Genomic DNA, 24,816 nt, shown 5'->3' with positions numbered 1-24,816 from the left:
TCATATCAAATCATTCTAAAGCCACCTGCATGACTAATATTTTTTGATTTATAAAGTAAGATAAAATATTTAATTACTGCTTCAACTAAGGCAATAGTGTCAGATTTACCAAGACAGGTATTAGTAAGTAGATCACATTTTGGTAGATGTTGCTTGCTTAGTTATTGGATATTTCAATTTACTGCCACAGATGTCTGGAATCTGTACAGGCAGCACTGGGCATCAGGAAACAACCATTGACTGGGTGTTAGTCTACCTCAGGACCTACTGATGTTCACACCAGTCAAATTTAGAGTTGCAAGTTAATCAGACACACATATATGTATGTGGCATGAAACCTGAAGCAAACAAATGAAAGCCCATTTAATCTTGGAGATAAAGTTTAAACTCCATACTTATTCAAGCCCAAGATGTTGGAATCATGACTTAGCCACCCCCAAACACTGTGGCATCCTTAAACTACTGTATACACTCACATATAAGTTGAGTCTTGAAACTCGAAAAATCAATCATAAAATCAGACCCCGACTTATATACCCGTTCAAAAATGTGACACTTACATTTTTTTTTTTTACATCTTCTTGCCTCCTCCAATCTCACATCAGTTTCTCAGGTGCATCGAATTTTGTTGCAGCAGCACAGTTACCAATTTCTTTCGCTACTTCAACGACATTTAATTTAAAATCAGCTTCATATTTTCTTCAGGTTGAATGCTCTATCTTAGATAAAGGATGCTCTTACGATAAAGGTGTATGATGGTGTGAGATACAAGAAACACAAATCAGTGTAAACGTTGCTTCGGAATAGTTCAGCTATTACTGTGTGGTGATGTAGGCACAATAGAGAGAGAGAGAGAGAGAGAGAGAGAGAGGTTAGGAGCACACGCTGATACAGAGCATTGCCACACACACATAGAAAAAAAAGGCAGTGTGCCTCGTGGTTACTCTCTCAGGTGGGCATTAGCATATCATAATCTCTTGGACCAATAGCGTAGAGTTTTCCGCATTCGACTTATACGACCGACATTATAAATTACCAGAAATTATATGATAAAATCAAGTCCTGACTTTTCTGCGAGAGAACTTATCTATGAGTATACACAGTAGGTGGTTTGGTGTATGAATTGGGTGTGCTTTTATTTAAGACATTCAACAGACATTTAATACTTCATTATTTTGTGGAAAATATTTTCTCAAAAGTGCATTACTACTTGTGTACACATATTGTTAATAGTATTGAAAATCTAAATCAAAAACTAACATTTTATAAACTCTTCATATTGGTAATATAAATTTAATAGGCTAATATAAGACTGTGGAGAAATACATCTGCAGCTGTGTTTCTTTTACCTTTTCAAAATTCTGCAGCTACTAAGATAGAAAGTTTCAAGCATTGGGTATGATGCATTAAAAACAAATTCCATGGTCCAAGTATCTTTGTTTTTTAAAGTTTTAATGAAACTCAAAGCAAAAATGATTCACACAAAATAATCAAAAAAATTGTAACATACACAAAAAGTAGCTTATTAGCTGTGATATTTCACTTTTAGGCTAAGAGTACGTATTTTAGTATATCTTAGTTACTGTGAAGACTACACTGCATAAATGGAAAGGGAATCCAGTGAAGTTGTGATGTCAAAATAACAAGCCCAAGATCGTTACCACAAAGTCATGAAATAAGTAAGCAAAGCTCCGAAGGTGAATCAAGAATTGAAGTTGTGAAACAGTGTGGAATATTGTAGCCAAAATGGAACATGGAAACAGATACAGAAATTAAACACAGTGTCATGGAACACAATACAATATTTGAAACCAAAAATACTCAAAAGAAAGATCATTCATTTTTTTTCTTTATGATGATGACAGTCATAATAATAATTCACTTTATGGTGTGCATTTATTTTGCATTATAAATTTCTCATTTTTCACATATCCTAACTTATCTTCAGAGACAGAGAGAGAAGATCCAGGGTCAGAGTATTTGTAAAATACTCCTAAAGCAATTGCAAATTAAGGGTTTTGGTCAAGGGCCCAATGGAGTAGTACTCCTTCTGGATTTGAACTGTCAACTTTCCAGGTGATAACACAGATCCTTAAGCTAGAGAGCCACCACTCTGGCCTAGAACCTTAGACGTCTAACAATAGCGAAGTGAATGATGCTGACCTTTAAACAGTCACGTTGATGACGTCACATATCTCACACTTCCAGTCGATCAGCATGGCATCCATCAGCAGAAATGGCAGCAGCCATAAGAAAACAAGGCATCTTTGTGGAAGAATGTAATTCATTTTCAATATCTTTAAAAGCATGCTGCAAAAAAAAAAAAAATCAATGGATTACTTGGTCTTCAAAACCTATAAACAATATTTGATAAAGTTTAAAGACCAAGAAAAAGTCAATAAAAATTACAGTCATCTGTCAAATTATGACAGGTATATTTCTTTGTTATATATTGTTACTCTGTATTTAACTGTGCACATTGATACATGTACGTGTTTCCATTTGCAAGCAAACAGTCTATCTGAGCTTATTTAGATGTTATATCAGAATTATAGTAATGAGGCAGGGATGTTCCATTCACTGTACAGGGAATATGGCACAACTTTTCATTATCTATGTAGTCATGTAAAACTAAGGTCCGACTATAGCTAAAGAAATACTCATGAGAATTGAACATTAACACTAACTTATGAGTAATGGCTTTTACAATATTATTCACTTGGTCTTTAATAAAACAAACTGCTCAAAAAGCACTATGTGACATACTCATATCATATTTAAGGTAGTGTTTGATTGTGAAAATTCTTTAACACAAATACATTTAAAAAATGCAATTTTTTTTAAATTTTGTCTGCTAGTTTAAAGATAATGAAACAGTGAAGGAAATACGTAACACATCCAATTCAGAATTGCCTCACATCTCTAGAAAACTAAGTTCTGGTTTTAGCCAAGTCACCGTCTCAATGGAAATTTCTTGTTCAGCATCTGCTTTCTGTATGTGCCAGCTTCCAATCATATTCCAAACACATGCATGTTAGGTTGACTGACAACCTGAAATTGGACATTTATGAGCATGCATTTGTGCGTCTATGTCTGTGTGCCTATTATGGACAATATTAGTTCATATACTGTGTTCACCCCTATATTGGAAAAAGAGAGATTACAAAAAAGAGGATTAAATATCCAAAGCAAGTAGGTATTAGGCACCTGGGCAATTATTTCTGTCACCCTCAGGCTTCCCTGTTTCCTTCCCACCACCAGCCAGTTGTAATTGACTGCAATTACAGATCAATTATCTGAGGCTACTTATATTGTACCTTTAACTGAATTCTACTTATACAGACTTTTTAGAAATGTCTTGACTAAGGTACTTTGCATTCTCAATCTGCTTCATGGTGTTACCTCTGTCTCATGTTTCTGAACTATTTTAGACCTATTGCTTAGTTTATGACTTTATTTCTGCCCTAGTTGACGGTATTACTTGAAATATTTTATACCTTTACGGTTATCTTCTTGTCCTGAACTAGCATGTTTCTTATTGGTTTATTCTCAGTTTTGAATTGAGTATACATTCCACAGTTATGAGTCCATCTTTTAATAATATCACTATCTTTTTTACTCTTGTTATTCATTAATCAAAAGGGGTCACCCTTGCATGAGGGCAGAAGAGAACAGGGAAATCCATAATTGTACTGGCTCACCATGCATCAGTAGAACAAATCTTTGCCCATTGTGCCTTTTTGTGGTTGATTTCTCAGTGCTTATACATTATAATGTATCAGATTGTCAACAATCATTTGAGTATTTATTGTAATGTTGTTGATTATTTTTGCACTAAAACAGGAGCTTACTCATTGAATTACAAGGCATGTAATATTTATTATAAGAAGCACCTTACCGATTTTTTCACACAATAGGAAAACTAACATTATTCACTTGCAAAAGAATTCCAAGATTAAAAAACACAAGTTACTTTAAGTCCTGTGATGGATCCCATTTCTCTATTTATGTCCCTCTTACTTGCTTTAAAGTGTTTATTCAGCTGTCAGTGAAGACTCATTAAAGCTCATTAGGGTGATTTATTTAAACAGTTTTATGACCTTCCATTGGAACTACTTCCTTTAGTTAAACCCTTTGTTTTTGTCTCATGAGTGTTGCTTTGCTTACCTGACACAACCAATTTATGAGCTTTTTAGATCTTTATCTTCACTTAGTCTGTCGATTCCAGATTTTTGCCTTATTTCAGTTTTGAAACTATACATGTGATTTGAATATTTTTAGACTGGTTTCCATTTTAATTGATCATCTATTTGACCTTTTTCTTTGTGAGTATATTATGAAGTCTATTTGGTATCCAATTTACAGCTGGGTCTTATTTGTCCATGCTGACAAAATCCCAGGTGACATTTGCTACCTAAGTGACACAAGCAATGGCCATTTTCGCAGAGATGGTCTGATGACAAGTCTGATTAGCAACATGACAAATACCACTTACTTTTACATTACAAAAATAACTGTGCATTTGTATTGTTGTTTCGTATCCATTTTTTTCTAAATATGTTTTGGATTTGTCTTATTTGATTTTCAAACTAAAGCTACAATATACAAGTTTATTTAGTTCTTTTCAGGCAAACTGGAATCACTTCATTGGTTTCTGGTCTGTTTGATTAAATCAAGCTGAAAATGGAAATGACTTCAAAAATGTAATATTGTAACAATTGGTAGTTGAGTATTGAAGTTCTCGGAGCTGAACTTTGCTGCACACGTTCCCCAAGCTATCGGCTAGCGGAATGCCAGCGCCATACACGCAGCTGAACCTAGCTCATTAAGCAGGCGAACACTCGTGTCCCATACACCGCACGACCCCGAGTGTCTCCATAAATAATTACATAGATGGAATATCTAGCAAGACACAGCTCTGTCCTTTATAACCTCTTTAATAGAGCAGAGAGTCAAAAACAAAGCTTAACACACTGCAAGGCCATTGCCAAGGTCATTCATAAAGACATCTTTCTCCATGATGGTAACTGTTACACTTTTATATAACTGGGCTGCAAATGAACCAAACCCACCCAAACTAACTTGACATAAACACATAACATCTGTAATACAAAAGAAATCGACTGCCTTGCTTAATTAACATAAAAAGTAAACTTTAAAGAAATACCCATAATGCACCAGGCTGTTAGCGCTGACTGCCGGGTCATTACAATATGTTTAAAAAAAAATCCCCGAATATGAAAATGTCCTGAGATGATGGGTGTCTGAAGTTTTTTCCACACTGTTGTACTGCTCATGGAACTTCTGTCTGTATAGATAACAGATTTTGAAACATTTCCCCAGTACCTTGAAAGTCACTCTTTAACTTAAGATTCATGATTTACTTTGGTTTCATGATAGAACTGTTGGGCATTCTTCCCAGAAAACACAAGCCAGCCCTACTTTTTCACTTTGCACTTGTAGTGGATCCCATTTTTGTGATGGGATGTGTTTTTAAATTGTGTCATTTATTTTAATGCTGTGGTTTTCACATGCATATTTTAAGAAACATACTATGAGTTGTAAGCATTTCATACTTTAAAGACACAGCCACCAGCTCTCGGACATTGATAGTTATGTCTGATGGACCAGGGCAAGTGAGCAGACCAACAAGACTTTTTGATTAATAGCAAGTTTATTACAAAAAATACATGTGTTCTAAAAACACAGATGCCATTTTTTTAAAATGCCATATAAACCCTCATTCCGGTTAGAGAAACTGGGTTATTGGTCTCTGAGACGCCTGGTTATCAGATGTAGATTTCTCCACGAGTACCCAGATTATTTTTGGAAATGTAAACCCTTAATTGGTTACAGTTAATAATCTTGCAAACTGATGTATGTCCATTTCATTCTGTTCACTTGCCCGTGTCTTTGCTTTACACACCCTTTCAGCAGCCACAGGTAGAAATGTCTACAATATAAATTTTGGACGATTGCGATGTGATTCAATATTTCTGAAATTTATGTTGATGGGCTGAACATATGGTGCAACTTAAGGAGATCAATGTCGGGTGCAGTGTTGTGGGTGACACATTAAAAGTAATGTACTTTATGTAGTCCAGTTACTTTTTAAAGTAAAGAGTAACCTAACACATTCTTGTTATTCATTGCTGCTTAATTATTATCCCAGCAGCACAGTAAATGGGTCTTACATTGTTCCTTTGCAGGGCTCAATTGCATGGCCAAGCAGAAAAGAGTGTACTGTATGCAATCCAGTAAGAGATATTTGCTATAGATATGTTGAAACAGTGTGATCAGCTGCCAATGTCCATACTGCAGATCATTAGTGTCTCAGGTTGAGGACATAAAAAGGGATTGGATGTTGTTCACTTCACAGTATTCATCCATTATCCGACCCGCTATATCCTAACTACAGGGTCACGGGGGTCTGCTGGAGCCAATCCCAGCCAACACAGGGTGCCAGCCCACCGCAGGGCAAACACACACACACACACACCAAGCACACACTAGGGACAATTTAGGATCGCCAATGCACTTAACCTGCATGTCTTTGGACTGTGGGAGGAAACCCACGCAGACACGAGGAGAACATGCAAACTCAACGCAGGGAGGACCCGGGCTACCACTGTGCCACTGTGCTGCCCTTGTGCATCACCGTATTTTCAATAATTGTTTATTTACCAAACACAACTCGCAAAACACATATGAACGAATAACTGAAAAAATACTTGAAAAGTAGGAAATACTATGCATGGTACGAAGAGAACATGTTTCAAATAGGCAAGTGTACAAAAGAAGGCAAAGCATACACTGACGTGCTTCAGTTTTTTGACAGCAATTGTATCAGGTATGTGTCATTTAATTGTATTATGTTGCACATTTACTACCCAGTAACCACCATATGAACATAACCTCAATTTACGTTATTACAAACCACTTGTCTACTGTCTTAACTCCTATAGCTATTTGTTAATAATGTTCATTTTGGAATGTCTCACATTTAGTACATACAGTATGCCAAAGTTAGTGTATCCACATCATGAGATCTCATTAAGAGGGGGGGTTTGAGTGTCAGTCTCAAAGGGTACTGCTGTTCATTTCTCGATACCTCTGTATTTGTTTTTGACCAAGTGAATTTACACATTTTTTTTGTTTTTCAACCGCTGCAAACTAGGTTTCAAAACACCTTTATACTTGAACAACTTAATTTATAAAAGCTTTAAGGGAAAGAAAATCTGGTTTTGTTTCATTACTTGGTTTCTGGTTTAGTCATAATAGTGTGAAGAATATTTTCATAGCTATTAGAGCTATTATTGACACCTCTATACAGTATAATGGAATGAAATTCTTACTTGCATGTACTTATCAATATGCTGTGGTCTCCAGCACCATGATTAGTAAGTACCTTACCTAAACTAAATTCAGTTTACGGCACTATCTACCATATTACGTTTCGTGAGTGCTACGCAGGCGCGGAGTTTCACACACGCCCCGTCCATTTTGCAATGCACGATGGGATTTGTAGTTCCGTTTTTCCTGGTAAAAGATGATTTTCTACTCCAGACTGTGCGATATCTTCTTCTTCTTTCTTACTATATAAAAGCGGTCGGGATTGTCCTTCCATCCCGTGAGTGGAAAGCGTAGCGGTATTCCGCTTATCACAGACTTACTACTTGCAGCTTGCGGTGCAGCGACATGATGTGAGCAGAGTTCTGGTGCTCCCATCGTTCCCTTGCTTTTGTGCGCGATGCGCTGGAAAAATAGACAAAATTATGTCTCTGGAAATAATTAATGTTGATGGAGTACAAATGCCTCACCGCGTAGTAAATATCAGGGGGGTTCAAAAGGGCGACCTCAATATAGAAAAAAAGTTTAAATTTCATCACAAAAATAACAGAAACTACGAGTATTAAAGTAATACCGCTCAAATGCAATATAACCAAATTAATGAGTTTGTATAAAATATCAAATTGATCTACATTTTGAATTGCCTTAAGAAGTGGTCAACTTAAAAGTCGGTCGCCTTAAAAGGCGGGTCAGCCTAGTGCGTATTAAACTTTGTGGCAGGAATGCCAGTGTTTTGAAATGAAGTCTGCTCCTTTCACTTTTTCCCACTAACACAATCATTGACACCTCATAAAATGCTAGATGTAGTGTATTTACAAAGTAATTATTTGTTGTAGGCACAGTTTCTACAGAAATTGTTTCGAATTGCAATCTTGTGGGTGTATGTTTTGGGCGAATACATTAAAAAGGCAAAAATTGGTTCTGTGCAAAGTTTATAATAAAAGTAACTAGTAACATTATAGTAACATTTACCCAGGAATATTTCCCTCCAGCAAGTCAACCATCTCTCTTGGGCAGATGTTTTGGCTTCACTTTTTAGTCAGACTCAAGTGGACACTCATATTTATTACCATTATTAACTTTTGTTAAATTAATTGCTTTCTGCATAATATTGCTTAATTGTAATAACAATGTAATACCTTCTACATTACAATGCCGTGGGGTGTACTATACTGTATGAAGCTGAAAATAAGTTTGAAACCATCCAAAACATGGTACAAAATATGACAGCTTCTCTATGATATAGCACTTTTTTTTAGATCTTAAACCATCCACTTCTGTTCTTTATTTTATAACACTGTATATTATTTACTAGAAAATGCTTGGGAATCCAAAACAGGAAGAGGTAAGTATAACACTGTGTTAAGTAAGTTAATGTGTTATTGCATTGTTTTCAAAAAGGGCATTACAATAAAGTTAAATGTCTGAAAAATAAATCAGGATTGTGAAATGTTAAAGTACAAGCCTTTGATGTGTTGGGCCCATCTTTACTACCCATTATAAATGATTCTATTAGTTTGGGGGTTGTGTCCTCATTTTTTAAACATGCTGCAGTCCGTCCCCATCTAAAAAAAGCAGGATTAGATCCTGGAGTTTTAACCAACTTTTGTCCAATTTCCCAGCTACCATTTCTTACTAAAATTCTAGAAAAAATTATTTATAATCAATTGGTCAATCACCTTAACTCCAATAATTTATCTGAGATCTACCAATCTGGTTTTAGGCGTTATCATGGTGCTGAAACAGCACTCCTGAAAGTGTTCAACGACATCTCTATTATTACTGACTCAGGTGGTGCGGCAGTCCTTGTCCTCCTTGACCTGTCCGCTGCCTTTGACAACATTGACCATGAAATATTACTGATGCAGCTCGAACATCTTGTTGGGCTTAAAGGGGCTGCTCTTAACTGGTTCAGGTCATATTTAACTGGTAGACACTTTTCAGTGACTTTAAATTCATCTTTTTCATCTACTGCTCCTCTTAAATGTGGTGTTCCTCAGGGATCCATTTTGGATCCTATTTTATTCTCAATATACCTTCACCCTATTGGAGCAATTTTTAGGAAATTTAACATTTCCTTTCACTGCTATGCTGATGATACAAAGGTTTATATTCTAGTCTGCAACTCTGCAACAAATCAACTCCACAACTGTCTGTCTGAACTAAGATCCTGGATGGCTAATAATTTTCTTGATCTAAATGAAAGTGAAACAGAGGTGCTTATAGTGAGTCCATCAGCTAAAACCCAAATTGGTCTTGGACTTCATGGCTCTTTCTCTGTCTTTTCCAAGCCTCAAGTCCACAATCTTGGTGTTACCTTTGATAGTAACCTCTCTTTTGAGAAACAAGTAAATTCTGTAGTCAAGAGTTGCTTTTTCCAACTTCGTCTATTAGGTAAGATAAAGACTTTTTTATCTTCTAAAGATCTTGAGAAAGCTACTCATGCTTTTATTTTTTCTCGCCTCGATTATTGCAATTCGCTGTATTCTGGGATTAACAAATCTCTGATACACAGGTTACAGTTGGTCCAGAATGCTGCCGCTCGCCTTCTGGTTGGGGCAAGAAAGTATGACTCTGTTTCTCCAATATTAGCTTCTTTACACTGGCTGCCTGTCAGTTTTCGAATTGATTTTAAAATTTTGCTGCTAGTTTTTAAATCTTTACATGGGTTTGCTCCTGTCTATTTATCTGAACTGTGTGTTTTACACCAGCCAGCCAGAGTGCTTAGATCTTCTGGTCAGTTGTCTCTTGTTGTCCCTCGTACCAAATGTAAAACCAAGGGGGACAGGGCCTTTGCAGCTGCTGCCCCTTGCCTGTGGAACTCTCTACCTCATCATATTAAGGAGTCGTCTAGAAATGAACAGTTCAAAACAAGATTAAAAACTCACTTCTTTTCACTTGCATTCAGTGACCTTCAGTAATGCTGATGGTTTCCTCTTTGTGATCATATAACATTATTTCTATTTATTATCTATCTTATTTTATGTTTCATATATTTTATTACTATTTATGTTTTATTGTTTATTGTTTTTCTTTTATTCTATTATTGTAAAGCACTTTGGCCGCAGCATTCCTATGTTGTTTTAAATATGCTATATAAATAAATTGACATTGACATACAATCCTGAACTCTGCAGAGATTATTAGTTGGAACTGAAGAGAGCTATGCATACAAGAAAGTGTTAAACATCTGAAGTGAAGTAGTTTTGCGAAGCACAGAATTCCTCTTAGGCCATTTGGAAGACTGATCAACTGTTACAGAAAACCTTTAACTTAATCCTGCTAAAGGGAGTGCTGACAGCACCTGAAATAAGAGGCCCTCGTTGTTAATGTGGATTGATTTGCTTTTTAAATAAATCAAAAATACATACAATTCCTGTATGTATATTTGTCAAATAAGATCACGCTTGTTTACTACTCAAGATGTTGTGAAGGTCAAAAATGTCTAAAGACATTAATTCATAAAATTTCAAAGGCTTATATTCTTCATTGCAAATTATACGCAAAATATTGCAAAATGAGAAAATGAGAAAATAATAGGAAAAATTGCTGATATGAAAGGAAATGAAAGCATATATATGTGCATTTACAAATGATACATGTTGGATCTGTTATATATCTGTCTATGTACATGCTATATATATATATATATATATATATATATATATATATATATTGTCACGCACTTGCACATGGGAGACAGTTTACAGGCTCAAATAAATGTGTTTCTCTGCCAAACAGAGCGATGGCACTGTAATCTAACTCTTTCTCTTCTTCCCCACTACAGACCATCAGAAGAATCCGTCTCATAAAAACTTTACTTTCACATCCACTCCCTCAGAACCTGCCTCCTAACAACATCACTTCCACTTCCAAACCCGCCTCTTCCTGTCAGTCAGCTATATATATTCGCCATCTTTCCCAATGTACCTCAGTTCTGTTTTGGACTCAGGTCTGTAAAAACTTATTTGTTGTTGTTTTTTGCGTTTTCATTGATGAACTTTCAAGTATAGAGAGTGGCTACCCCAAAACTTTTTCTGTCTCCTCTTGTTTATTTTACTATAGAATGTCTGTCTGTCTGTCTAGGGTAGGCTGGCGCCCTGCCCGGGGTTGTTTCCTGCTTTGCACCCTGTGTTGGCCGGGATTGGCTCCAGCAGACCCCCGTGACCCTGTTTTAGGATATAGCGGGGTGAATAATGGATAGATGGATGTCTGTCTGTCTGTATGTTCCTTATACAATCCTACACCCTTTGAGCCGTCTGGACCAAATTTTACATATGGACAACACAGACTACTTTGGAACCCAAAATTTTGACCCTAGGGCTCCCAGTGTTTTTTTATTTTTTTTCTGTATGCCATAATTTGCACCCCAGTGCCACCTACTGACTCAGAACAAGTAAAACAACCAAACTAAAACTGATTTTATCCAGTGAGGCTTGATTGAGAGTGAAAGTGCTGCCCAACACAAAGGAAAATCAAACGGTTACTGTTTACCCCCTGCTTTGTCAACTTTACATCATAATTTAAGTACTACGAACTGTCCAACTTAAACTAAGAGGACAAGTCAGTTCATGGCTACAACCCAGCAAAGAGCAATTCTGTTACCAATTGGACCCAAAAAGAACAAATTCTCAACTGCTAAGAGTAGATGTTGACTGAGAGCCAGTGTGGATGACAGATGGGAAAGCTAGCAGTAACAATAGAGTGACCATTTATAAAACACATAAATCTTTGTTTCCTTAAACTATTCTACAAATATATACATGGGCAATGCTGCATACTTTAGCTAGTAAACTGTTCAGCCACCCATAAGTTATGTCTGGCAGCTCATTGCTGCTGTGCCTGTTTGGGATGCCAGTCTGTAACAGCTGTGTACTCCCTCAACACTGTGTCAACATAAGGAATTCATTTAACCAAATGTACACTTATTTGGAATTCAGAAGACAACCTAAATACCCAGAAAAAACAAACAATTCAAACCAAGGTCTGCCAAGTGAAGCAGCAGTCCTCAATACCCATGTCACTGATCCATTGACATGTGGTAATGAATTGATATTCATTCCTAGCTTATAATCTTCTTGTTTATAACATGCAAATGTGGTATGTCATCATCTCCATACAAAGCAAAAACTACTGTGTCTAAAACCTCATTTGTATCAAATGCTGTCTCACACTCAGAAATCATCACACCACGTCTGTTTTATCTGGCAGGCAATGTAGTGTAATAGTTAAAGCTTTGGATTGCAAACCCTAAGGTTGTGAGTTCAAATCCTGCTAGTGACACTCTGTGACCATGAGCAAGTCCCTTGACCTGCCTGTGATCCAATTAGAAAACCCAAAGAAATGTAACCAATTGTATCATAAATGTTGTAACTTGCCTTGGATAAAGGTGTCAGCCAAATAAGTAAATGTAAAATGAATTTCCATGTTGATAAATAGAAGAACTTATATCAGTACTCATGTAAGTAGCAGACCATCAAGGTTAGTTGCCTCTAAACACTACAGCCAAGGAAAAGTGTCTGGTCATATGTGTAGCATTGTGATAAAGATTGGCTCTATAGGCTTGGGAGACAAACAAACCTAAATGTCAATCATTCCCATTTTTCCTAGTGGCATGAGGAGTGTGGACGCTTTTGTCCCAACAGAGAGACACTCAGAACACCAGGTAAAAGCACAAAGAAGTTATTTTAATTATTTTCTTCTCCAGCAGTGCTCCCTAAGCACCATAGCCACAATAAACAGGCAAGTAAACAAGCACAATAATAAGCACAATAATCTCTGTCTTCTCCTCCACACCTCCCAGCAAGCTTTGTCCACCTCCACCCGACTCTGGCTCTCCTGCTGGGTGTTCTGCAGTCCTTTATATAGTTCTTAACCAGGAAGTGCTTCTGCTCTTTCGTCCATGTGACCTGCCAGTACTTCCAGGTCAGACAGAGAATTCAAGTTCTTTAATCAGCCCGGAAGTACTTCTGGGCTTCCATTCTTGTGACCTTCTAGTACTTCCTTGTCTCATAGCCTCACCTGGCGGCACCCACAGTACCCAGCAGGGCTGTATAAACAAACTTCATGCCCCATGGTGCCCTGCGGGAAATCGGGGTACCACTACAGTCCAGGAAAGCTGCCATCTAGCATCCTGGGGGAGGCAGTGTCCCAAAGTAGCTGCCTTCCCCCATCCTTCCACTTTTTGGGCACCCTGGCTGGGCTGAGCTGCTGGCTGTCCATCACAGGAGGTATATAGAATGTGTATTTTATATTATGAAATTAGCAGTTTATTTGTGTTAAAATTAGTATACCAGCAGATTTATTAGCATAAAAATAGGTTGGATGAAATGGTGTTTTGAGGAATAAACACAGCACCTGCTCTTTTCTGCTGGTCATACAACAAATGAGTTTACTTCCTGTCTAGAAGTTGTTTATAAGCAGGAAGGGGAGGAGTTATGGAGAGAGTCTCATTCCTGCTTGCACTGAGTGAAAAAGGAAGATGGGTGAGCAGCTGTCCAAATCCTTCCCTGATGTACTCTTGAAATCCTTCCCATAAAAGAATCTTTTCCTTGCGAAATTAAATCACTCAAAAACCAGCAATGAGCTTTTTATTTCTGCTAATAAATTAGACTAAAAAAATTATTAATTTCTTGCCTCATTGAAGAGGTATGAGGAAAAAGGTGGCCTGCTTGTTCTTAAAAACTGGTTAATGAAAATCTTAGGAATTTATTCAAATATACGTATATAAAGATTACTTTCAGATTGGCTTGGGTCAATGTGGCCTAAGAATTGTCACACTTCTCTCCCTTACTGAGGAACTAATCATGAACATACCATTCAGACAGACATTAATTATGTTAGGTATCACATTGTGCTTTTTATAGTACGAAAAAAACAGGATATTGAGGTTTGCATTTTTACTGGGAAATGATTGTAACTGATTTTGTTTCAGTATGTGTTTTTCTTGCATAATCAGAAACTTGTGAGCATTGCAAAAATACATTTTTTATGACTATATACTTTGGTTTCTACTTTCGACTGCACAGTGAGTAATTCAACAGATTTTTTTACAGTAACCTTGAAAAATACATTAGTATTTGCATGTACAATTCAGTGTCCTTGAAGACGTGGACTGTTTTTAATACGTTTAAGGCAGCTTTGCAAAAAAACACAGCCACTTCCCACTCTAATAACTCTTAACCCAATGTGATCTTATACTACACAGTGATTAGCACAATTGCCCAGGTAAGAAATATCTGAGCTGCGCCCACAAAAACATCATTTATAGAGCTCCCAGCACAAAGCACACTATTGCAAGGGACTTTACAGATAGTGTATGATTAAAAAAAATGATTTAAACTATCTAAGTGAATTCCAAATCATACAATATGTGATAAATTATAAGGAGGCAAACTTTTAAGAAGCCAGTTGAGGCCACCTTTAAAATCAATGTCCCTCTTATGTGTATTTACTTGTCATGTGTGTGCACATGGGAGGCAGCTTAAGGGCTCTAGTAAATGTAATTACCTGCCAAGTCAGGAGTTGGCACTGTTTTCCAATCCTTTCTCTCTTTCCCCCTCTGCAGGCCTGGTGATTGACAGTAGTGATGAGCAAGCACCAAAGTGTTCCGGTGTTCGGTCCGAACACATCGCGATGTTCTTGTGCTCTACCGAGCACCCAAGTATAATGTAAGTCACTGGGAGACAACTAGGCACCCCCTGCTCTGAAGAGGGGAGGGTGCCTGGTCTATTGGAAAAGGTTAGAAACTGACAGAAACACCACCCAAATGGACCGGGAACAGCATGGGGACGATGTCTGGATGCATCTTGGACTCCCAAGTTGCTGCTGGGAACCAGTTTGTCCGAGTTGTACGCCACTTTTACAGACTGACAAAAACACGCCAAAAAAATCAATTTTACAGGAAAAATGACGCTCTAAAACATTATATGCCAGTGCCTGCAGGTGAGTTGACGCTCTAAAACATTGTCAGGCACCCGGTGCGCCGTGCGCCACGGAATTTTCTAGGGGTGCCGCGAATACTTTTGTAAAATATTTAAAATTGCTAGTGTTTTTGAACTTTTGGTTGATTAAAAAGATAATGTTTAAAAAAATATATTTTATGTTGGAAAAACAGATAACGGAACACTTACGGAAATGAAGACTAAGAAACGCGAGAGACTTCAAATGATCGACAAGGAAATGCGGGTCTGTCTTTCGAAAATTGCTCCTCGCATCAATCTCATATGTCCTGAAAAACAATCTTAACGTTCACATTAATTAAATTTAAGATTTATCCTTTGATTCCTTTATTAATAAAATGTCTTTCAAACTTGTAAAATTAACTGTTTTTATTGGCGATTGTCCATAGATTGTGTTGTCACGACTTTATTTATGGGCAGTCCCTCAGGTGCGCCGTGAAAGAAAATTTTTGGACTCAGTGCTCCGCAACTCGAAAAATGTTGCCTTTCAATGCTCTAAAACATGATATGGGAGTGCCTGCAGGTGAGCTGACGCTCTAAAACATTATATGCGAGTCCATGCTGTTTAGCACCCAATGACGTGTTCCGGCCAGCCAATCACTGTAATGCCAGCACCTGACATGGCTACTGGCATTACAGTGAGGGCAGTACTTACCTGCCCCTTGATTGGCTGTCTCCAACCCGTGAAACGTGCGGGGCGGAGACTCGAGCATGGCGCACGAGCACATGTGGTGCTCGTTCGAGTAGCGCCATGCTCCAAGCATAGCGATGCTGGAGCCGAACACATGTTCGGCCGAGCATGCTCGCTCTACACTAATTGACAGCCCTTCCATCACTGATGTCATTTCCGGTGTCTGTTCTCCTGGACCCGCCCCTTCCTTCCATCTTCCTTCATAAACCGGCACACCAGCTACCTACTTCATTTCTGATTGGACTTGGGTCTGTAAAGACATCACCATAGCCAACTGTTTGTTTATTTACACAAAAAAACTCACATTATACGGGGTTATCAAGGTAGTACCCCAACTCTTTATTAGTGTTATTTGTGTCATTATATACTCTTTACACAGATCTAATGCAGTTTGCAAGTGTTTGCTCATTTTTGACCATTGTCATGATCATGCCCAATTGGGATTACTTATTTCTCTAATTTTACATTATCTACAAGTATCGCTGCTTTAACTAACTATATATGTATCAATGTTGTTAATATACATCAGAAAAATAAATTGGTATTAATCTGCTAATAATTTTAACCCATGGAAAGCACTCAGCTCCATTTTAATACATTTTCTATTCATTAAACAACTCAACATGCATTTATTTTATACTAAAAATTGACTTCCAATGAAAAATTTGCAAATCAGAATGATATACGGTATAACATCTTGTTCAAATCAGATGCTTCCTCCCCTACCAATCTAGAGAATAGAAAAAGAAACAATGTTCAGTGTGATGTTGATATATCCCACATATCAGCAATGGATTAGCTTTGTAGGTTCAGATCATGCACCTGGTTGTTGTCTTTGTGGAGTTAACATATTCTCCCCATATTGTCTTGTAATGTACTGGTGCCTTGTCTATGAACGATTCTTGCCTTGTGCCCAGTGCTGCCCAGTGCTGCTGGGGAAGTTTCTGGTCCCTGTAACACTAAATTGGATTAAGTAGCTTTGAGTATGTTATTTTATGTTTATTATTTAAAGGATAACACTGATCGTAAAATCATTTACATTTTTTTCTAGTTATAAATTAAACAGGACATACTTTTTCTACTGTTAAGGTATTTGGATTTGGATTCTTCCAGTTCAGTAAGTGTGCTAGCAGTGCAATGTAAATGATCACGAGTCTGTGTGGAGGACTGGAGGAGGAAGGACTGTGCGATCATTGTTGCCATTTTCTGTATTCTGTAGAGAAGTGGGGAGCAATTAAAAAAACACTTCCCCACAGAAAAATAAATCTTTGTGTTGTGTGGTGAACCTGTGTCCTGCCTGTCTTTGCCGGGGTGGTGTGGCTGTATGCTTCTCGGATTTAAAATTGGCATTTCAGAGGGATTCCTGGCCGTCGGCTGGCAGGAGACCTTCAGTGACCTTCTCCATCACTATGCTAAGGTCCTCTGATTCTGGCGATCTTGTTATGCCCCACACTAACCTGCACTCTATGGGTGACTGGGCTTTTAGCTGTATAGCACCCAGACTTTGGAATGACCTCCCTAAATTAATGAGATCAGCTGACTCCATTCATTCTTTTAAAAAACAACTTAAAACTCATCTGTTCAGGAAGGTGTTTAACTTAACCTGACATTCTGTCCTCCTCTTTCAGTCTTCCTCTCTGTCCAGATGCTCAGTATAATTTATGTGTTATATCACATATGATGTTAATTTGCTAGGCTTTCTTTTAGTATTGAATTTAGCATTTTATTCTTGCTTATTATCTTTTATTCTGCTTAATGCTTTGTAACCTGTATTTATGTTTAGTGTTCTATGCAAAACATTTTTGAACCAAATGTTACATATATTCTTCTGTTTAAATAAGCGACTTGAGCCCGGGAAAAGTGCTATTTAAGGGGGGACCCAAAAATAACGAGAATTTTATTCTGTAGGCTGTAGGGGTGTTAGTTTCAACGTTTGCTGGTAGGTGCATGTACTAAACTGCCCTCTGCATCATTAGGGCAAGTGGTGCTCAAGTGATTACGTGATGCAGTGCAGAGAAAACGACCCAAATTGTGGCAATCAGGCGAGTGGCTTCTGCATCACGACAAAGCTCCCATCCACACAACATTGAGCATGCAGAAGTTTCTCAAGAAAAGCGGAATGACAATGGTTTCCCACCACCCCCTACTCCCTGGACCTTGCACTCTGTGATTTTTTTCTTATTTCCTAGAATGAAGATGGACCTTAAAGGAAAGCATTTTCAGGACGTAGAGGAGATCAAGAAACTGTGGAGACATTGAAGGCTATCATTTTGCAAGAGTTTCAGAACAGTTTTGGACAATGGGAAAAGCGGTGGGACAAGTATATTGCGCTTCAGGGAGAGTATTTTGAGGGTGATTAAATTTTAACAATGTTCTGAGAAATATTCAATTTTAAAAAAAAATTCTCGTTCTTATTATTATTATTACTCGCCTCTCAATACAATATCCAATGCTGATACTGTTTATCCCATACAAAATTTACAATATGTTTGCATAAGCTGCCAAAATAAATGTAGATTTTTATGTGCTTCCTAATTGCTTACAAATTTTTTTCTCTTTTTTCAAATTATGGAAATTCATCCATCCTTGAGCATCCTTGAACAAATAAATATTTGTAAATAAAGCTTAATTTATAACTTTAAAAGCATACTCTGTAGTAATGGATGAAGTTACAATGCATTAAATGGCTTGGAAACTGGAAATTCTGCAGAGGTGAAATGCACCTTAAAAATATTTCTGATTTACAGCATTTAAGTACAGTACATTTTACTTCAGGGTATATTAAAGAATTAAAACATAAGACTTATTGCAGAATACAGTGATGGGTCCAATATTAATAGCACGTGCAGTAGTTGCCTTTTGCTGGAGAACAACTATATTAAAGTGCTCATTATTTGTAAAACAAGAAATTGAAAGTTGTTCTTTCCATTTTTGAACATCTACATCATTGAACTGTATTAACTGACACTGAGGGTGGGATGGTGGCATATTGTTCAGCACTGCTGCTTGATCTAACACTGTGAGTTTGAATCAGATAGCAAGTCATTTTTCAGCTGTTTTCTTCTCCAGGTGGTGTTTTTAGCTTCTCCTTCCATAACCCAAAGACATTTATGTTAAGTTGATTGTCTATTCCAAATTGGCCCCACATAGATGTCCTTGTGATGGATTGGCATCTGTCTGTGGTTGTTTCCTGCTTTAGGACAGATGCTTCAGTGAACCTGAATTGAATTAAGCTGATTTGAGAATGTTATGTTTTAGGTGACATAAAGAGACAACCCACAATATTTTTTAATATTGATAGAAAGCTTTATTATTTGGACATATTAGTGATAATAGGCTTTCTTATCTATAAAAAAACATAGATGGATATACCAAGGTCATTCAGATATCTTTCAGTACTGTTACATATGCAGTTATGGTGAGTTTTTTACACAGACTGAATTTAGGTTACACTTCGTTTCCTTCTTTAGAATGGAGGAACAGCACATAGATAAACCTTTTCACATCAAGCCCCATCCTTCCAATCTGCCAGGATAAAGACAAAGATGCAACAGCAGAGGCTTGTCATTTAACACCATTGATCTTGTTCTTACACGTGATATTTCGCTTAATGATATTGATTTATGCGATGTTTCTTTTACAGATCACTTTTCTATAATGATGGATTTAAATATGACTGTTGATGTTCCTACTAGTGGTTGTCTAGCATGCTGTTCTTGCTTTTTAAATTCTTGTATTATATCCGATTTTAAAACCATATTCTCCAGTCTTGATGTAGATGTCCAATATGATGGTATTGATGATTCTGTTTTAGAATTTAATTCTTCTTGTAAAACTCAATTGCTCCATCAAGATACGCTGTAATAGGGTAAGACCTGCCCCCTGGCTGAATGAAACTACGTGATTACTACGCTGCGCCTGTCGAACTGCGGAACGATGTTGGAAAAAAGATGGACTGATTGTTTCTAAACAGATTTTTAGGACTTCTCTATTTAACTTCCGGGTTGCAGTTAAGAAAGCTTAACATGATTTCTTTGCTGATTTAGTATCCCATCATTCTAAGAATTCTAGGGTCTTATTTAATTCTATTAATGCAGCCATTCACCCTCATTTTGTGACAGGATTAAATAGCACTGTTCTTTCATGTGAGCAGTTTTTTTCTTTCTTTGTCAGTAAAATTGATACAGCCTGCTGTGGCATTGTTCCAACTGGCTATGAACTTCCTACTGTTAATCATAGGTATTGTCTTGGAATCTTTTGATCTTGTCTCACTTTCACAGTTAAAAAGAACTATTGACACCCTTAAACCAACTCTCAGTCCTCTTGATATTGTACCACCATGCCTCGTAGTGGAAGCCTTTGATGTTTTGGGTCCAGCTTTACTACCCATTATCAATGGTTCTATTAGTGAGGGGGTTGTGCCCTCATTTTTTAAACATGCTGTGGTGCGTCCCTGTCTAAAAAAGGCAGAATTAGATCCTGGAGTTTTAGCCAATTTTTGCCCGATTTCCCAATTGCCATTTCTGGCAAAAAATATTAGAAAGAATTATTTATAATCAATTGATTGATCACCTTAACTCCAATAATTTATTTGAGATCTACCAATCTGGTTTTAGGCGTTTTCATGGTATTGAGATGGCCCTCCTAAAAGTATTCAATGACATCTCTATTATTACTGACACAGGTGACGCTGCAGTCCTTCTCCTCCTTGACCTGTCTGCTGCCTTTGACACTATTGACCATGAGATATTGCTGATGCGGCTTGAACATCTTGTTGGGCTTAAAGGAGCTGCTCTTAACTGGTTCAGGTCATATCTAACTGGTAGACACTTTTCAGTGACTTTAAATTCCTCTTTTTCATCTACTGCTCCTTTTAAATATGGTGTTCCTCAGGGATCCATTTTGGGTCCTATTTTATTCTCTATATACCTTCACCCTATTGGAGCTATTTTTAGGAAATTTGGAAAGCTGCACAACTGTCTTTCTGAACTAAGATCCTGGATGGCTAATAATTTTCTTAATCTGAATCAAAATAAAAACCTCTTTTATCATCTTCTTCAAATAGTGTCTGTACGAATTAGTGCAGCAAATGATTCAGCACTCTACGAGTCACTTCTCTCTGTAACCACAATATTCAAACAAGTTCTTTTTTATATAAAAGATTGTGTACTTGATCTTCAGCTCTGCCTTGTTTTATAGTTTGTCTCAGGATTTCTCCATTCTCAAGAAAAACTGCATATTCATAGAATAAGTCAAAATACATTTACATGTGTGTATAAGTCTAAGTAAAATGTATATTTTCATGTAATTATACAAGAAAATTACATGGCTGCATAATTACTTTCAGCATAAATTTAAATGAAAAACTGTTTATTACTGCACACACTGCTTGAAAGCTAGAGAATGTATCTTACAAGATAGTCACTATCCAACAATTAAGGTATGTATATGTTATTTGCATGTCAAACACACTGTATAATCTTAAGTGAAATAATATTAACTTAAAATAATGTATGACAGTAATAAATTAGAAATATGATGTGTCACCTGTTTTGTCAAATATGGTGTATACAGCTAGTTTTGCTCAGCAAACAGTTTTTTTTATAAATACTGTCATACTACTGTACCTTATGGTTAGTAAAGCCTTCGTATAGAGGAATTCTCCAATATTTAGTAGTTTCCATGTGTCAGAAGCCACCTGCAGATGCAGATGTCCTGATAGTAGTTTGGGACCTATGGCAGTAAAATGGAGATGCTTATAGTGGGTCCATCAGCTAAAGCCCAAATTGGTCTTGGACGTCTCGGGGCTTTGTCTTTTGCAAACCTCAAGTCCGCAATCTTGGTGTTATTTTTGACAGTAACCTCTCTTTTGAGAAACAGATTAATTCTGCAGTCAAGGGTTGCTTTTTCCAACTTCGTCTTTTAGGTAAGATCAAGCCTTTTTTATCTGCTAGGGATCTTGAGAAAGCTACTCATGCTTTTATCTTTTCTCGCCTTGAATACTGCAACTCGCTGTATTCTGGGATTAGCAAATCCCTGATACACAGGTTACAGTTGGTCCAGAATGCTGCCACTCGCTTTCTGGTTGGGGCAAGAAAGTCTGATTCTGTTTCTCCAATATTAGCTTCTTTACACTGGCTGCCTGTCAGTTTTCAAATTGGTTTTAAAATCTTTAAAATTGCTAGTTTTTAAATCTTTACATGGGCTTGCTCCTGCCTATTTATCTGAATTGTGTGCTTTACACCAGCCATCCAGAGTGCTTAGATCTTCTGGTCAGTTGTCTCTTGTTGTCCCTCGTACCAAGTGTAAAACTAAGAGGGACAGGGCTTTTACAGCTGCTGCTCCTCGTCTGTGGCACTCTTTACCTCATCACATAAAGGAGTCGTCTACAATTGAACTGTTTAAAACAAGATTAAAGACTCATTTCTATTCACTTGCATTCCGTGACATTCAGTAATACTGATGGTTTTCCTCATTGTGATTATGTAATCTTACTTCTATTTATTATTTATTTTATTTATGTTAATTTATTTTATTTCTATTTATGTTATTTATGCTAATTGCATGGGTTTTGTTCTTTTATTGTAAAGCACTTTGGCCACAGCATTCCTATGTTGTTTTAAATGTGCTATATAAATAAATTGACATTGACATTAACTACGAAGATTACACGGATGTTCTTGTTATTGCTTGTGGCACCACTAGAGGGTGCCAAATCATCACTGTCATTGCTTATTTAAAAGTTCTTGGTGTAAAACACATTAAACAGGATCTCCCAATTGAAGCCCCAACACTCCATTGTTTACCTTGTTGTTTATTTCCTTTACAGTATCAAGAGCAAAAATGATAGGAAAAATGTGATGTTGCAGTTTTTGTCAAAAACAGCTAAATGAAAACTCCATCTATTTTCCAACTTGATTAAACCAGCCCAAGACTGTAATGGCAAAAATATATCCCTGCAGAATTAGGCGCAAAGCAGGAATCAAACATTAAATAGGTGCCAGTTCATTGTAGAGAATAAGTCAAAATGAAAATGTTTCTTCTATTCCACAGGCTTTGCTAATTACCTCATTCTTATATAGGGTGTTCCAGATCTAATTATGCAATTTTCATTATACTATAACTTATTAAGTTTATTACATAAAAAGTCACCCGAAAAATCCCGGACCATCGAGAAGTGTGAAAACTGACAACATGAAGAATCGTTTTCCCGCCGAACTGGAATCGTCCCCGCATAAATCAAAGTCATCCAAACGATCTGGATCTGCATAATTAGATCTGGATCACCCTGTATGTTTACCTTAAGAGAGGGAACGAAAGTAGAAACACTCAAATATCACAGAAAAAAACAACTGGACTTTTAATTTAATTTGATTTAATATTTTGTGATGATTTAATATTTTGAAACAAATGGTTATTAAGGCACAGTTGGGGAGGGAATCATTGGAACAGCAGAATTACAAGCAATTTTCATGTCTGTTCTTGAGGCCTTGGCTGTTCAGCTGTATCCATGTGGCTTAGCTCAGAGAAAAGATCCAAGGGGCTGGAAGGCTTGCTAACATATGAAAGCCAACACTCGCAGTTGAAACTTTCTGATAAATTACTTCTAAGTAGCTGGGTGTGTTAGCTGCTCTTTTATCATCTTCTTCAAATAGTGTCTGTACGAATTAGTGCAGCAAATGATTCAGCACTCTACGAGTCACTTCTCTCTGTAACCACAATATTCAGACAAGTTCTTTTTTATATAAAAGATTGTGTACTTGATCTTCAGCTCTGCCTTGTTTTATAGTTTGTCTCAGGATTTCTCCATTCTCAGGAGAAACTGCATATTCATAGAATAAGTCAAAATACATTTACATGTGTGTATAAGTCTAAGTAAAATGTATATGTACATGTAATTATTATACAAGAAAATTACATGGCTGCATAATCACTTTTAGCATAAATTTAAATGAAAAACTAACTATTTATTACTGCACACACTGCTTGAAAGCTAAAGAATGTATCTTACAAGATGGTCACTATCCAACAATTAAGGTATGTATATGTTATTTGCATGTCAAACACACTGTATAATCTTAAGTGAAATAATATTAACTTAAAATAATGTATGACAGTAATAAATTAGAAATATGATGTGTCACCTGTTTTGTCAAATATGGTGTATACAGCTAGTTTTGCTCAGCAAACAGTTTTTTTTTATAAATACTGTCATACTACTGTACCTTATGGTTAGTAAAGCCTTCGTATAGAGGAATTCTCTAATATTTAGTAGTTTCCGTGTGTCAGAAGCCACCTGCAGATGCAGATGTCCTGATAGTAGTTTGAGATCTATGAAAAGCACAAAAGCACATCTGCATCCACAGGTAGCTTATGATAATTTGGTGGCAGCAGTGGGATGCTGTTTAAGAGTTATTAAGGTTCCTATTTAGCCAGTAAAAGCTCCATATTTTTGCTTTTTGTGGGAGTCCATTTTATTTGTTACATTGTGACTGTAACAGAGCTGTATTTTGAGACCACTCAGGGCTGATCATTATATAGCGGGTTAAGAGCCTTCTTGTTTTTTCTTATGTTTTACATACATTTTGTGATTGTTGATTTTTATTGGGATTTAACAACATTATTTTTGTCACTGTAAATATTTGTACAACTAAAAACTGTTCTTTCTTTTCAAAATAACTGTAAATTAAACATCATCCTTCTTTTTTTGTTTCAATCTGCCATCCTTTTTATTGTCTGCTTTTGGTCCTGGTTGATCCGGAACTACTAGCAGGACATTTGCATCTGCAGGTGGTTGTGACAGTGTGCTTTATA

This window comes from Polypterus senegalus, chromosome 3 (genome assembly GCF_016835505.1).
Source record: "Polypterus senegalus isolate Bchr_013 chromosome 3, ASM1683550v1, whole genome shotgun sequence".
In the NCBI taxonomy this organism is placed as follows: Eukaryota; Metazoa; Chordata; class Cladistia; order Polypteriformes; family Polypteridae; genus Polypterus; species Polypterus senegalus.
Note: the sequence above shows the minus strand (reverse complement) of the source record.